Source organism: Echinops telfairi, unplaced genomic scaffold, assembly GCF_000313985.2.
Source record: "Echinops telfairi isolate 266 unplaced genomic scaffold, ASM31398v2 ScPeMD7_443;HRSCAF=831, whole genome shotgun sequence".
Taxonomy (NCBI): Eukaryota; Metazoa; Chordata; class Mammalia; order Afrosoricida; family Tenrecidae; genus Echinops; species Echinops telfairi.
The window spans coordinates 69,233,646-69,246,495 of record NW_022104341.1 but is presented as its reverse complement, the minus strand read 5'-3'; the positions used below and the strand labels follow the sequence as shown (position 1 = coordinate 69,246,495).

The 12,850-nt window shown below is 41.5% G+C and overlaps 1 protein-coding gene across 2 annotated transcripts in view; it reads right to left on the bottom strand.

The window, feature by feature from the left end:
* Nucleotides 1-12,850, bottom strand: part of DAB1 (DAB adaptor protein 1) — a 1,456,966-nt gene that overhangs the window by 749,155 nt on the left and 694,961 nt on the right. For both annotated transcript variants that reach the window (XM_045291934.1, XM_004699390.4), the window contains exon 3: nt 4,950-5,024. The gene's annotated coding sequence lies outside the window, so the exon portion shown is untranslated. The remainder of the gene's footprint in view (nt 1-4,949; nt 5,025-12,850) is intronic.

Below are 12,850 nucleotides of genomic sequence, written 5' to 3'. Positions count from 1 at the left end.
AAGAGGAGCTGATACCAAGGGCTCAAGTAGAAAGAAAATGTTTTGGAAATGTTGATGGCAATGTAGGTACAAGTGTGCTTAATGCAGTTGAGTGATGGATTGCTATAAGATTTATAAGAGCCCCCACCCCCAATAACATGATTAATAAAAAAAGTAGAAGAAGGGTCTTAGCTATCTAAAGCTGTGCAGGCCTCAGCGGTGGGCTCACTGGGGGCACGAACAAGGGGCCCAGTGGTTAACATGACCATCTTATATGCCCAGCTATAGAAACTGAGGGTTTTAGACACCGATAACAAACGCATGCAGCCAGAGACCTATGACGACGACGACGACGGGCTAGAGCAATGGTCTTCTGATTTTGAATTCCACAATTCCTCATCCCCTTCCTGTGAAATCACTCGACACCCCATCAACCTTCAGAATCCAGGCATTGTCTCTAAAAGGCATGGGGAGGGTGAAGGAGAGATCCAAAGGTGCTGTTGAGTGGACTCTGATATTTGAGATGAACTGAGCTCCAGGGAGGTTTCGGAGGCTTGAATCCTACCGAATAGGCAAGTAGGCAGGAAAGAGAGTGCAGTGATCAGGAACAGACTGGGACCTCAAGCATGGGCTGAACCTCCAAAAACATCAATTAGAACCTTGGTTTTCATAACTTCCCTAATGGATAAAATGGGAACTACACAAGACACACACACACACACACACACACACACACACACACACACACACACGAAGTGGGAGAAACTCTAAGAGGATCCAGGGAGCTCTAGAGCCTTGTTGTTACTTTATGTTAAGTGATGAGTCAGCGCCTGAACAGCAGCATGGCACCTACTTTTCTTCCACCCTCCCAATCACCCAGCAGTCTCCTTCTGTGGCCCACCATAAGTGGAGACCCACAGGAATGGGAATTGGGGAAAGCCATTCAGTTTAGTCTAGCTGGCCCCTGGCCAAGCACCACACTCTCAGAGCAGGACTACTTTGTCTGACAGAAGCACGTTCAAGGCCCAGCACAAGTCCGGGAAACCCCATGGGCCTTCTGACGACTCATCACCCGACACTTTTGAGGGCAGTGCGCTCTGTGCACACCAGGGATTTATCCACTGTCAATGCTGTGTCTCTTAAGGTTTCCTTCTTTGGGACCAGCTATATAGCACTGGAAAGTCTCCCCAGCTCCTCCCACCCTTGTGGGCGAACACCAATGCATCGGACCTGGTGTATTAAAATATTGAAATAGCAAGAATTATTATTATGGAGGGCACTGATGATTAACGAAAACCCAAACACGTTGCCATCAGGCCGAGGCCAACTCACAGGGACCCTATAGGAGAGAGTGGAACTGTCCCTGTGGGTCTCTGGGATGGTAGCTCTTCTGGGAGGAGAGAGCCTTCTCTCTCTCCCAAAGAGAATCTGTTGGCTCCAAATGGCTGACCTGTGATTAGCAGGCCAACGTGTGACCACAACACCATCAGGACATTGTTGGTTAGGTGGTATCATTTGTGCCTTCTGTGTGGGAGGTCTTGGTTCACTTGGCCACTGAATCTCATGTCTAGGCAGCACTTGTCTGTCACTGGAGATTTGTATATTGCCATGATGCTGAACAGATTACAGTGGAGTTTCCAGACTAGAATAAAATAAGAAGGCATGATGATATGCTTCTAAAAACCAGCCAGTGAAAGTTCAATGGCTCACGATGGTGCAGTGTGCAACTCTCCGTGGGAATGGCACAGAACTGGGCAGGGTCTGATTCCCTTGTGCATTAGGTTGATTAGCATGTGTTAGTGTATGGAAGGAAGAAGGATACCCGGAGTAAACTGGGGTAAATAACAACAGACAAGGAGAAGGCACCCAAGCAATGAGTAAGAAGTTGGAGTTGGAGCATGTGGAGAAGACGGAGAAAAAAATAGTTGTGCTTTATCACTATGTCATTTACCTGATGAATGCAGGCTTTCACACTTAAGCAGACTATGAACGAATATAAAGATCTAAACATCTAAATTAGCCCGGAGAATAAATCACCAACATCTCAGATATGACAGTGGAAGACTTTCAAGTAATTCTAAAAAGTCAGTAGCAAAAACAAACCAAACTCTAGGGAATTGTTTGAGAGAAGCTTTTATATTTATTCTGCAGTGAGCCCCAGGCGGTATGGTCTGAACCTTCTCTGGGCAGCTCAGATCCTAGGCCATCATGGAGCTGGCTAATGAGAACAGGCAAAGAGTTCCCAAGTCCACTTCCAAGAGACAGTAAAGCACAGCAGGCATTGGAAATCACCAAATGCATGTTTTGCCTGGATGTTAAGGAGATGTCGCAGGCCTGGTGTGTACCTTGACCACAGCCTCGCTGTGCAGCATTCTGTGTGCACACTGCCCGCCTGTGTATGCAGTGCCTTGTCTCTCCCCATCTTCACCAGCACAGCAGCACCGCTCATCCCTGAGGTCAGCCCAAGAGCATCCTTCTTCTCCTCACATTACTCATCTGGCCGTATCCCCACCTGCTTTGTACCCTGTATTTCTCCACATATTTCCATTCATGACATGGCAAGTGCTCAAGAACATTAGAGCTGCCATTACTCCCTCTGCCCCTGGCCATGTAAGCCTGGATGTCCTGTCTTTCAGAGGCCCTTGAAAGTGCTCTCTTCTCCATCCCCATAGACATTGTCTTAGTTTGCTTCATCCTTAGCTTTCCCCAGGAATACTTAAATAGCCTTCACACATCTCCCCCACCATCTGCAATTCATGCTCTGTCTCCATTCCAAGGGGGTGAAGTTTTCCACATGCAGGTGGGTAACGCCTTGGGATTGCTTCCCTAGGTGAACATCCAGCATTCCCTTCAAAGCTGTGTTTCAGAACACTCCCCACAAAGCATAGCATAGTCTCTCCCATGAGATCGCCTCAGAACAGCGTGTGCTCTTCCTTTATTGTGTGAATCCTAATAGAACAAGCAGGAGAATGCTGCGGTCTTTAGCCTTGACCCTGGGAGTGACACCAATCATTGAGTTGACTCAATATATAAAAACCAAGACTTTTAGGACAGCGTATACAAATGGGTGCTGCTGCTAACTCACGCCAGCATGGTTCCCAGCTTCAACCCGCTTTTGTGCACATGGGTCTTCTTAGTAATCACAGAAGGGAGAGATTATTGTTTCTGCTTTGTATGGAACATGGCGTAAGGCTCATTCAGGATCGTTTAGGATGATCAGGGCCCGTGCTGGGCCTCTTGGCCAGTTAGTGGTGGAGTTCAGAATGTGACTTTGAATCCCTAGGTCTAAGTAAGGCGCGTATCGGAGAAGGTTTGACTTCATTACTCTGGGTGCTTTCTCGTTTTAAACTTTTAAGGTATCACACATCTATATATTCTCCACCTCTGTCTATAGGCAGAATGCATTAGAGAGATTTATTGGACAGGCAATCTCGAAAAGATGACTGCTTTCAGAAGCTACTGCTCCCTGTTCTCCTTAGGTAGAAAACCTTAATTTGTCTTCCCAAATTCACTCCACCTCAGAGAATAGCTTTGTGGATGGGAAAGCAATAATAAAAGATCAAACTAAGTCCAGCTTCAGACGATCTCTTCTCCCCATCCTGGAAAATTACAGGCTGCCCCAGGGAGGGCCTGCGGTGATTTATATGCCTGATGAGCTCTGCTGAATAATCTGGCCAACACACCCAGGGAGGAGGCAGAGGACCCCGCCTTTCCCCCCACTTGTCATTTAACCCTACTCTTTCGAGGAGGCTAGGGCCCAAGTCAGCCCAAAGTCTCAATAAGTCGCCGAGGAAATGCACACACACAAAACTGACAGCTAAAGAGACCCAGGCTTCACCACTGTAGAAACCCGGGGAAAAAAAAAAAAAAGGTTTCTCTTCCCCTTCGCCAGGTCACTTAAATGAGTAGTGACATTTGTCTCCCTCACAGTAATTAATTTCCTCTGTCTCCAATAGCACGTCATTTTAAAAATGCATTGTTACAAGTCTCAGATCCTCCAGCTTCCCAACTCCTTGCCAGGCCACTTTCTCCCCAAGGTCCCGTAACAAATCACTCCCACTTGTATTTGCCTTGCAAACTCACATAAACTGGAAATGATAAATACATTATCTGGGCTTTTTAATGGACCATTGTTTAATTTTCTATGCTTGTCTAGCTGGGGAAGAGATGAATATTACCTTGTGAAGAATAAGATTTCTATTCTATTTAGGGGAGGGGAGGGGTGATCTATTGACAGAAAAGCAACACTCTGTTCATCCTAATAGACAGTGCAGCTAATTAAAAGTGTGGGAAGGGACATCCATCCACTAGTTTGTGATTCATTCAGCATTATCCCCAATAAACAAGAACTTGCTATTGGAATGAATGCTTCTAATTTGTCAAAAGAAGAGGCATTTTCCATTGTGTCTTCTTGGCTCCTGGTCCAAAGTACATAATTCAGTGTTGCCATTATTTCAAAGTTTAGGACTTCAAAATAACATTGCCTACTCCTCAAACTCATAAATCTCCAAGTCTGTTTCCCATGTAGACACGTTCATCTTATCTACGGTTTGATTTTTATCTTTGTAATCAAGAAGGGGTTTCTTCTAGCTGTAAATACTCATATATTGAAAGCAGGGCATTTGAGAACAGTGTAACTATAGTGTTTGAATCAAACCCATCTCAAACGATCTATTAGAAAAGGTGGAAATCTGGGCAGGAAACTGGAACGCTCCTGAGCTATTTACTTGCTACTTAGAGAGGAGGAAAGAGAATCAATATTCCCTCTCTCCGACCACAAACTCCAAGACGACCAGCCAGATGCCACCTAGACACCAGTTCCCAAAGGGTCAGTGAACTTTCTATCTAGAGCTTTAAGTAAGAGAACAACATTATTATTTCCAGAGAAGCCGGATTCATTAGTGAGAAGTTTCATAATGGAGAGAGATTGTCCATAAACCCGCAAGGCTCTGACAGCCTCAAATATTTACCTTCGTGTTGTATTATGAGAGTACCTCAATCAAGAAGACTTAGACCCAGGGTTCAACACCATGTCTTGCTGAATCCTGAAAACAAATAAAACATGATATTAAAAAAGGTAAACATGAATTATTTAATGGTGTCATTCTTCCCTGTCTTCCATTAAATAAAAAGGATCCTATCATATTATCCTATCACCAGAAATACAGAAAGGGGAAAAACAACAACTCAACAGATACAGCCCACTTTAAATACTAGAGCAGTTCTAATGGTACAGTAGTTACGTGCTTGACTGCTAACAAAAAGTGTAGTGGTTTGAGCCAAATAGCCACCTTTGGGGAGGAATATGTAGGAATCTTTAATAAAGACTCATCACCCTGGAATGCGTGTGGAGTAGTTCTGTTATGTCTTACAAGGTCACTAGGAGTTGCATTTGACTCAGCTGGAGGGGGTGGGTAAGTACCAGGCAAGCTCAGGGTGGGGTGTGTGTGTGTGTGTGTGTGTGTGTGTGTGTGTGTGTGTGTCTTCCTAAGATACATGCACATGCACACACACACTGTAGACTGAAATATGAGTGTAAAGAAGAGTGCAAGCATTTCTAAATAATTTGACCATATTTATAATTCCTCCGAGGAATTCCATAAGGCTTGAACTCTTACTTTGAGGGCAGTAAAGTAAAGGGCATTTGGAAAAACATTGAGTTTTAAAAATAATCATGCTCTTTAATTTGTAATTGGCCTTTTGGATTCCTTCTTAAGGAAACAGTTAAAGATATAGACCGATATTTATGCACAGAGATATTCATCAGAGTGTTATTTTAAGGAAAGAAAAAACAGATACACTAATTATTGTAAGAGGAAATAATCAATAGAAAAGTGATTAAGCAAAAGAAATGTTCACGTACTTGCAGAAGAATATTAGGCACATACAAAAACAACAAGAGGATTTCAGGATATGTTAAAACAAATATAGTATTGTAAAATTGTTCATGAAGTTTGAGGTCATCAGTGTAGTGGTTAGCCTTATAAAATTCAAGCCATCCCCAGTTTACTAATGAGACCCATTCCTAACTCTGTGTGTAAGAATGGCTAGGTAAGTCAGTTTCACTCTTCCGTCATTTTTCTCTACTGTCGTGGCTTGTAGATTGCTGTGATGCTGAAAGCTACGCCACAGATATTTCAAATACCAGCAGGGTCTTCCACAGTGAACAAGCGTCAGAGGCACTACCAGACTAAGGACCGATTAGGAGGATGGAAGAGGCAATCCACTTTGGAGGGATTACCAAAACTATGATGAATAGTAATGAAGTATTGTCTGAGACAGGGCCAGAAAATTAGTCTTTTCTGTTGGAAGGCACAAAAATACAACTGGGGAAGGGATTCCTCCTCAATGTAGGGTGGGCCTTAAGGATTTGGATGGAGCAAAGCTTTGGGGACATTTGCCTGCTATTGGAGAAAGATTCACAATGAGAAGAAACAATTGAAAATATTCACTAATAATAGGAATGTAGAATGTACAAAGTATGAATCCATGGAAATTGGAAGTCATCAAAAATGAAATGGAATACATAAAGACTAATATCTTGGTTATTGGTGAGCTGAAATGGATAGGTTTTAGCCATTTTTACTCAGATAATCAAATAGTATACTACTCCAGGAATAACAAATTCAATAAGGAGATTTCAAGATCTATCTTGAAGTAAAAGGCTGATGTGATAGGAAAATATTGATATGCCTATACAAATCCAGTTAACACAACTATTATTCAAATTTACACAGCAACTATGAAAGCCCATGGTGAAGAAATTGAAGAATTCTATCAACTTCTTTGGTCAGAAATTGATCAAGCATGCAATCAAGATGCACTGATAATGATCAGTGATTGGAATGTGTAAGCTGGAAACAAAGAGAAAGGTCTAGTCATTGGAAATATGGCTTTAGTGATCCAAACAAAGCTGGATATCTCATGAGGAAAGTTTGCAAGACCTATCACTTCACTGAAAATATCTATTTGCAACAAAAAAACTGGTGATTATACAAGCGGACTTCATTATATGGAATACACGAGAATCATATTATAATTAAACTACATCTGTGGAAAGAGAGTAAGGACGAGCTCAATATCTGTAGCCCAAGCCAGGCCAGGTGCCCACTGTGGAACTCGAATATCAATTGCTCATATACAAATTCAGGTTGACCAAGAAGAAAATTAAAACAAATCCAAAAGAGCAAAAACATGCCTTTAAGTCCACCCATCCTGAATGTAGAGACCATTTCAAGACCAGATTTGAAACATTGAACTCAGCCAAATACCAGATGAGTTATGGGATGAAATCAACAACATTAGACATGAAGCAAGTTAAAGACCATTAAAAAGACAGACACACAGAGAATCCAGGACAGAAGATCCCTTCAGGACCAGTGGTGAGAGTGGCAATACCGGGAGGGTGAGCGAATGTGAGGGAGAAAGGGGGAACAGATTACAAGAATTTACATATAACCTCCTCCCTGGGGGACAGACAGCAGAGAAGTGGGTGAAGGGAGACGTCGGACAGTGTAAGATACGACAAAATAATAATACTTTATAAATTATCAAGGGTTCATGGGGGAGAGGGGGTGGGAGCGGGGAAGGAGGGGACAAAATGAGGAGCGGATACCAAGGGCTCAAATAGAAAGCAAATGTTTTGAGAATGATGAGGGAAACAAATGTACAAAAGTGCTTGACACAATGGATGTATGTATGGATTGTGATGAGTTGTACGAGCCCCCGATAAAATGATCAAAAAAAGAAAGAAAAATACAGAAAATAGGATGGTGGGGGGATAAAAGAGAGGATGTCAGGAGAAACTCTGAGATTTTCTCTTGAACATAGAATACTTAAAGCATCTGGAACAAATGAAGAAGTGAAAGAGTTGAAGTTAAGTTTCAAAAGTTAGAGAACACAGAGTATCATAATGAATTGTGTCAAGACGTGGAGTTAGAAAACCCAAAAGCAAGAACATACTCAACATATACTGAGCTGACACCACTGGAAAAAAAGTCAAGCCTCAAGTTGCAATATTAAAGAATTCATGGGTGTGTTAGTCCAGGTAGAATACAGAAACAAATGCATAGACACCCATATGTGTATCAGAAAGAACTTGATATACAAGAGCAATTGAATATTGAGAAAACATCTCAGCCCAGTCCAGAGGAAGTCCATAAGTCTGATAGGAGCCCATATGTCCGACAGCAAGGAGAGAGGAATTGTTGGAATACCCTGTGAAATGTTTCAACAAATCGATGCAGCACTGCAAGCACTAACTCATGTTATGCTAAGAAATTTCACCAGCTGACTGGTAGAAATCCATATCTGTGCCCAATCCAAAGAAACATGACCCCAAAGAATGCAGAAATTGTTCAACAATATTATTAATATAATTCTGTATTAGTCTGGGTACTTTAGAGAAACAAATCCATAGCAACTCATGTATAAGAGAGAGTTTTATGTAAAGATTAAGTGTGCATCAAGAAAACATCCCAACCCAATGCTGCTCAAGGCCACAAGTCCAACATTAACCCATTAACCCATATGTCCAACACCAATCCACAAAGTCCTCCATCTCATAAAACAGAGGCAATGGTGTCAACTGCAGGAGGAAAGCTGAGTCAGTGAATTTATAAGCATCTCAGCACTGGCAGGGGTCTCCACATGGCTGCTCCAGCACCCAGGGCTGCATGGGGTAGGCCCATGTGGCTTCTTCATGGGGATGTCTTGTAGGAAGTCAGTCTTGCAAGCTGAAGCTGGGAACTGCTAAGGCAGCTGCACCCTGGTGTGACCATCACAAAGCAAGAGACCCAAGAACTCAAAAGGCAAGGCTCACCAAGTCATTTATCCCTCCGCCTTTCAATTAATCCCACATGTGTTTATTGGCCAGGTTGGCACAATAATCTAACTAACTCAAATTCATAAGTAAAATTTTCTGGAGATAATTATAAAATGAATGGGGCATTATATTGACAGGGAGCTGCCAGAAATTCAAGTCAGATTCAGAACAGTGTGGAGCAAGCACTTTTATTGCTAAAGTCGGATGGATCTTGCCAGAAGAGGATATCAGAAGAGGATATCAGACAGATGATTAACAGAACAAGGGGGTACTGCATGGTTTAAAATCAGGAAAGATGTGCATCAGCGTTGTATCCTTTCACCGTTCTTAATCTGCTGAGCAAATAATCTGAGAAAGTGTATGACAGTAGAGGAAGGCAGTATCAGGTTTGAAGGTGGACTCCATAATAGCCCGTGATCTGCAAATGACACAAGCTTGCTTGATAAAAGCTAGAAGGGCTTGAGGCACTTGCTGATGGAGATCAAAGACTACAACCTTTAATATGGATCACAACTCAAGATTAAGAAAACATAAATCCTCAAAAATGGACCAATAGGCAAAATCATGAGAAGTGTTGGTTTGAGCCTATTCAAGGTCACCTCACAACAAAGGTAAGTAGGAACAGATGGATCTGTTTCTTATTAGCCTTGCCCTGGTGACCTTCTCGGGTAAGCATTGGGCAGCTCACCAGAAATTTTGTGGTTCAAACCCATCAGATGCTGCTTGTGTGAGATGAGTCTATCTGTTCCTGTAAAGATTTACAGCCTTAGAAACCATAGATAGGGTCACTATGAGCTGGAATGGAATCTATGGCAGCCGGTTTTGTTGTTGTTGTTGGTTTATGCAACAAAAGGGTGAGAGCATTTTGAAGGATTTGAAGCTACATGTGCATGCAGCACATGAAGGCCATTGTGATGAATTTGCTTGGGGTACCAGTTGGTTCAATGTTTTTGAAGTGAGGGCAACTGTACTTAACAATAAAAGCCTTGTTCCTAAGGCAGATGTTGCTAACCTGGGAATACATTTATGCCACTAATAATGGTTAACTTGTGGTAAAATGATGCCCTTAGTCTAGTTTCCTCTTGTTTCTTTTATGCTACTCAATTTTTCTAAAAAGATCATGTGTTGTATTGCTGGACATAAACATATTAACAGAAGTATCCATTCCAAAAGAATGTCTCTGTGTCACTTTCCCTGAACCTCCCAGCCCATCGAATTGAGGACTCTTTGACTTTGCTCCTTCAGCAATAGCTCCATCTTCGAAAGTAAGACTGCACTAGAATCATCCATTTCCATCTCTGCCTCCCTTGCACTGTGAGTTCCCTCCATGAATTGCCCTGCCTTATTACCCTTCGCTTCTCCTAGGCAGAATCCAGAGACTGGCACATAGTTGTCGTTCAATAAACACTTGCTACACAAAGTAAGAGTGAGTGAAAGACTTAATCAAAGTAACTCACTGACCTAAAATTACATTAAAGGGTTGTTCACTCAAAATATTCAGCAGCTATCAAAGTCAAGTTCTAGTCGGATTCACAGGCTATCGAAGAAGATGAGAATTGAAGAGGCAGTAATTTTTCAGAGAAGTCAGAGAAACTATGAAAAAAGAGACCTATCATTGAAGAAAAATGGTCAACAGAATGAAATATCACAGCCTAGTGATCTTCCTGCGTATTCAAGACCAAGAATCTGTATAAGGAGGGACTATTTATCTAGTAGCAATATCTCATCAACAACTCAGTTATTTTACTTGGTTGGAGTCACAAATACATGCACTAAGTAGATGCTTGTTATTAGTCTCCATCAGCAAGGACAGATTGACTCCTTGCTCAATAAAGCAAAAAACACAATGTTCAAGAAGGATGACTATAATATTTTATTAACAATTTAATTTCCTGTATTTGTAAAATTAGTGGAATAAATCCAGGATATTAATTGAAAGATAGATTCCCTGTACTGGAACAAGACTGACTCTCAGCTTTGCTTTCCTATATCTTAGACTATTCTACACTTTGCTCTTCTTTCAGATGAGTAAAATGAGATAATAATCATTATAACTCTGACAAGGTTATAACAAAAACCAAAATGAGCGAACGTATGCAATTCAAAATTCACATCCAGCTCCTGTCTTTTGACACCAGACCTGGAGCTCTAAAGCACACACTAGCTTTTTTTGTTGGGGTGCCATGAAGCAGGCTAAGCATTGTACAAATATTATCTCATTTCATCCCGTAATATCTGTTATGAGGTGCTCCTACTGTTTAATTTTAACGAGGAGAAAACAGATGTCTAATTGTACATAATTAATAGGTTCTAGGACCAAGATTCAAACTCAGAGTGTTTGGCTTTGAAACCTAGTGTCACTCACAGTTATGAAAAGAAGGCAGGGGATCTGGGATTATACTAGGCTTGGACTTACAACAAAGCTCAGTTTAAAATTTTACTGTGTCACATCATATCATTTGAGATTCTAGAGTTTGCACTTGATTCCCTCATAGTCACACTTAACTGCCTTCCTATTTCTTTTCTTACTATTTCAAGCATAACGTTGAGTATAGATATAATTATAGCTAAGTGAAGAACAGGAAGGCTCTCAATGAGGTGCATTGGTACAGCAGTTGCAACAATGGGCTCAAGCAGCCATAAGTGTTCGGATGCCACAATGCTTCATTCTGTCACACATAGGTAGGGTCACCACAGGTTGGAAGTCACTTGAAGGCACATAACAATAACCTCCTATTGACAGGCACCCAGTTTGGTTAGATATTGTTATTTGCTTCAAATTTTTTGAAAGAAAAAACATTTTGGATACAAGTGACTCTCTTTTGGATTCCTCTCTGATTCCCCAAAGATAACTATTTTCTTCAATTGACATGCCTGGTTTTCTACTTCTAAACCCTAATTGCTCCCTCACTCCCAGTTCACTGCCAAAGCGTCGATCCTGAGTCACAGAGGGTCTATATGACAGAGTCGAACTGGAACTCGAATTTCCCAGGCTGTCAATCTTCATAGGGGGAGTGTTCCTCTCTAGCCTGCGTATTTTACCCACCAGTATGTTTTCAAGAGTTTGCCCTTTTGATACTATTATAACTAAATCATTCATGCTAATAATTAGATTGTATTTTACCATATGATTGTATTTTAATTAAGCCATCCATATTGGTGGACATTTAGGCATCTTTCAAATTTAGGTCGTACAATAATGTTGCAATAAAGAATGAAACTCTCTTTGGGTGTGAGTACATGTAATTTTCCTATATGCTGTCTGAATTGTGTATACTGCACATCTTCAAAAATATTTGATATTGTAGATTTCTCTATAAAGTGGCCGTAGCTTTTTGTTGCTGTCCATGTTTTGTTCTCTTTTGTCGATTTGTTATGCTCTGTGTTGTTTTTATGTGCATTTTATTATCTCTGCAGGTCTATCTAGATAAGATGGGCTGGATAAACAATCGGAAGGAGAAAACAATGGGACCCATGGTTCCTGGGGGACATGGCAGAGGGGGAGGTGGGGGAAAAGAAGTTGGGTTAACTAACTCAGGGACAAGGGAACAACAAGTGATCCAAAATCAGTGGCAAGGAGGGTGTAAGAGGCCTGGTAGGGATTGACCAAGGACAATGTAACCGAGAGGAATTACTGAAACGCAAATGTAGGCTAAGCATGATAGTGGGACAAACGGAAAGTAAAATGAAATAAAGAAAAGAACTAGGAGGCAAAGGACATTTATAGATGTCTAACTACAGGCATTTACTTATGTAAATATGTTTATATATGATGATGGGGAAGTAGATTTATGTGCATATATTTATAGGTTTAGTATTAAGATAGCAGAGGGACATTTGGGCCTCCATTCAAGTACTCCCTCAATGCAAGAATACTTTGTTCTATTAAACTGGCATTCCATGATACTCACCTTCCCGACACAATCGCTGAAGACAAATGTGGATATAAGAAAATGTGAAGAAAGCTGATGGTGCCCTGCTATCAAAAGATATGGCACCTGGGGTCTTAAAGGCTTGAAGGTAAACAAGCGGCCATCTAGCTCAGAA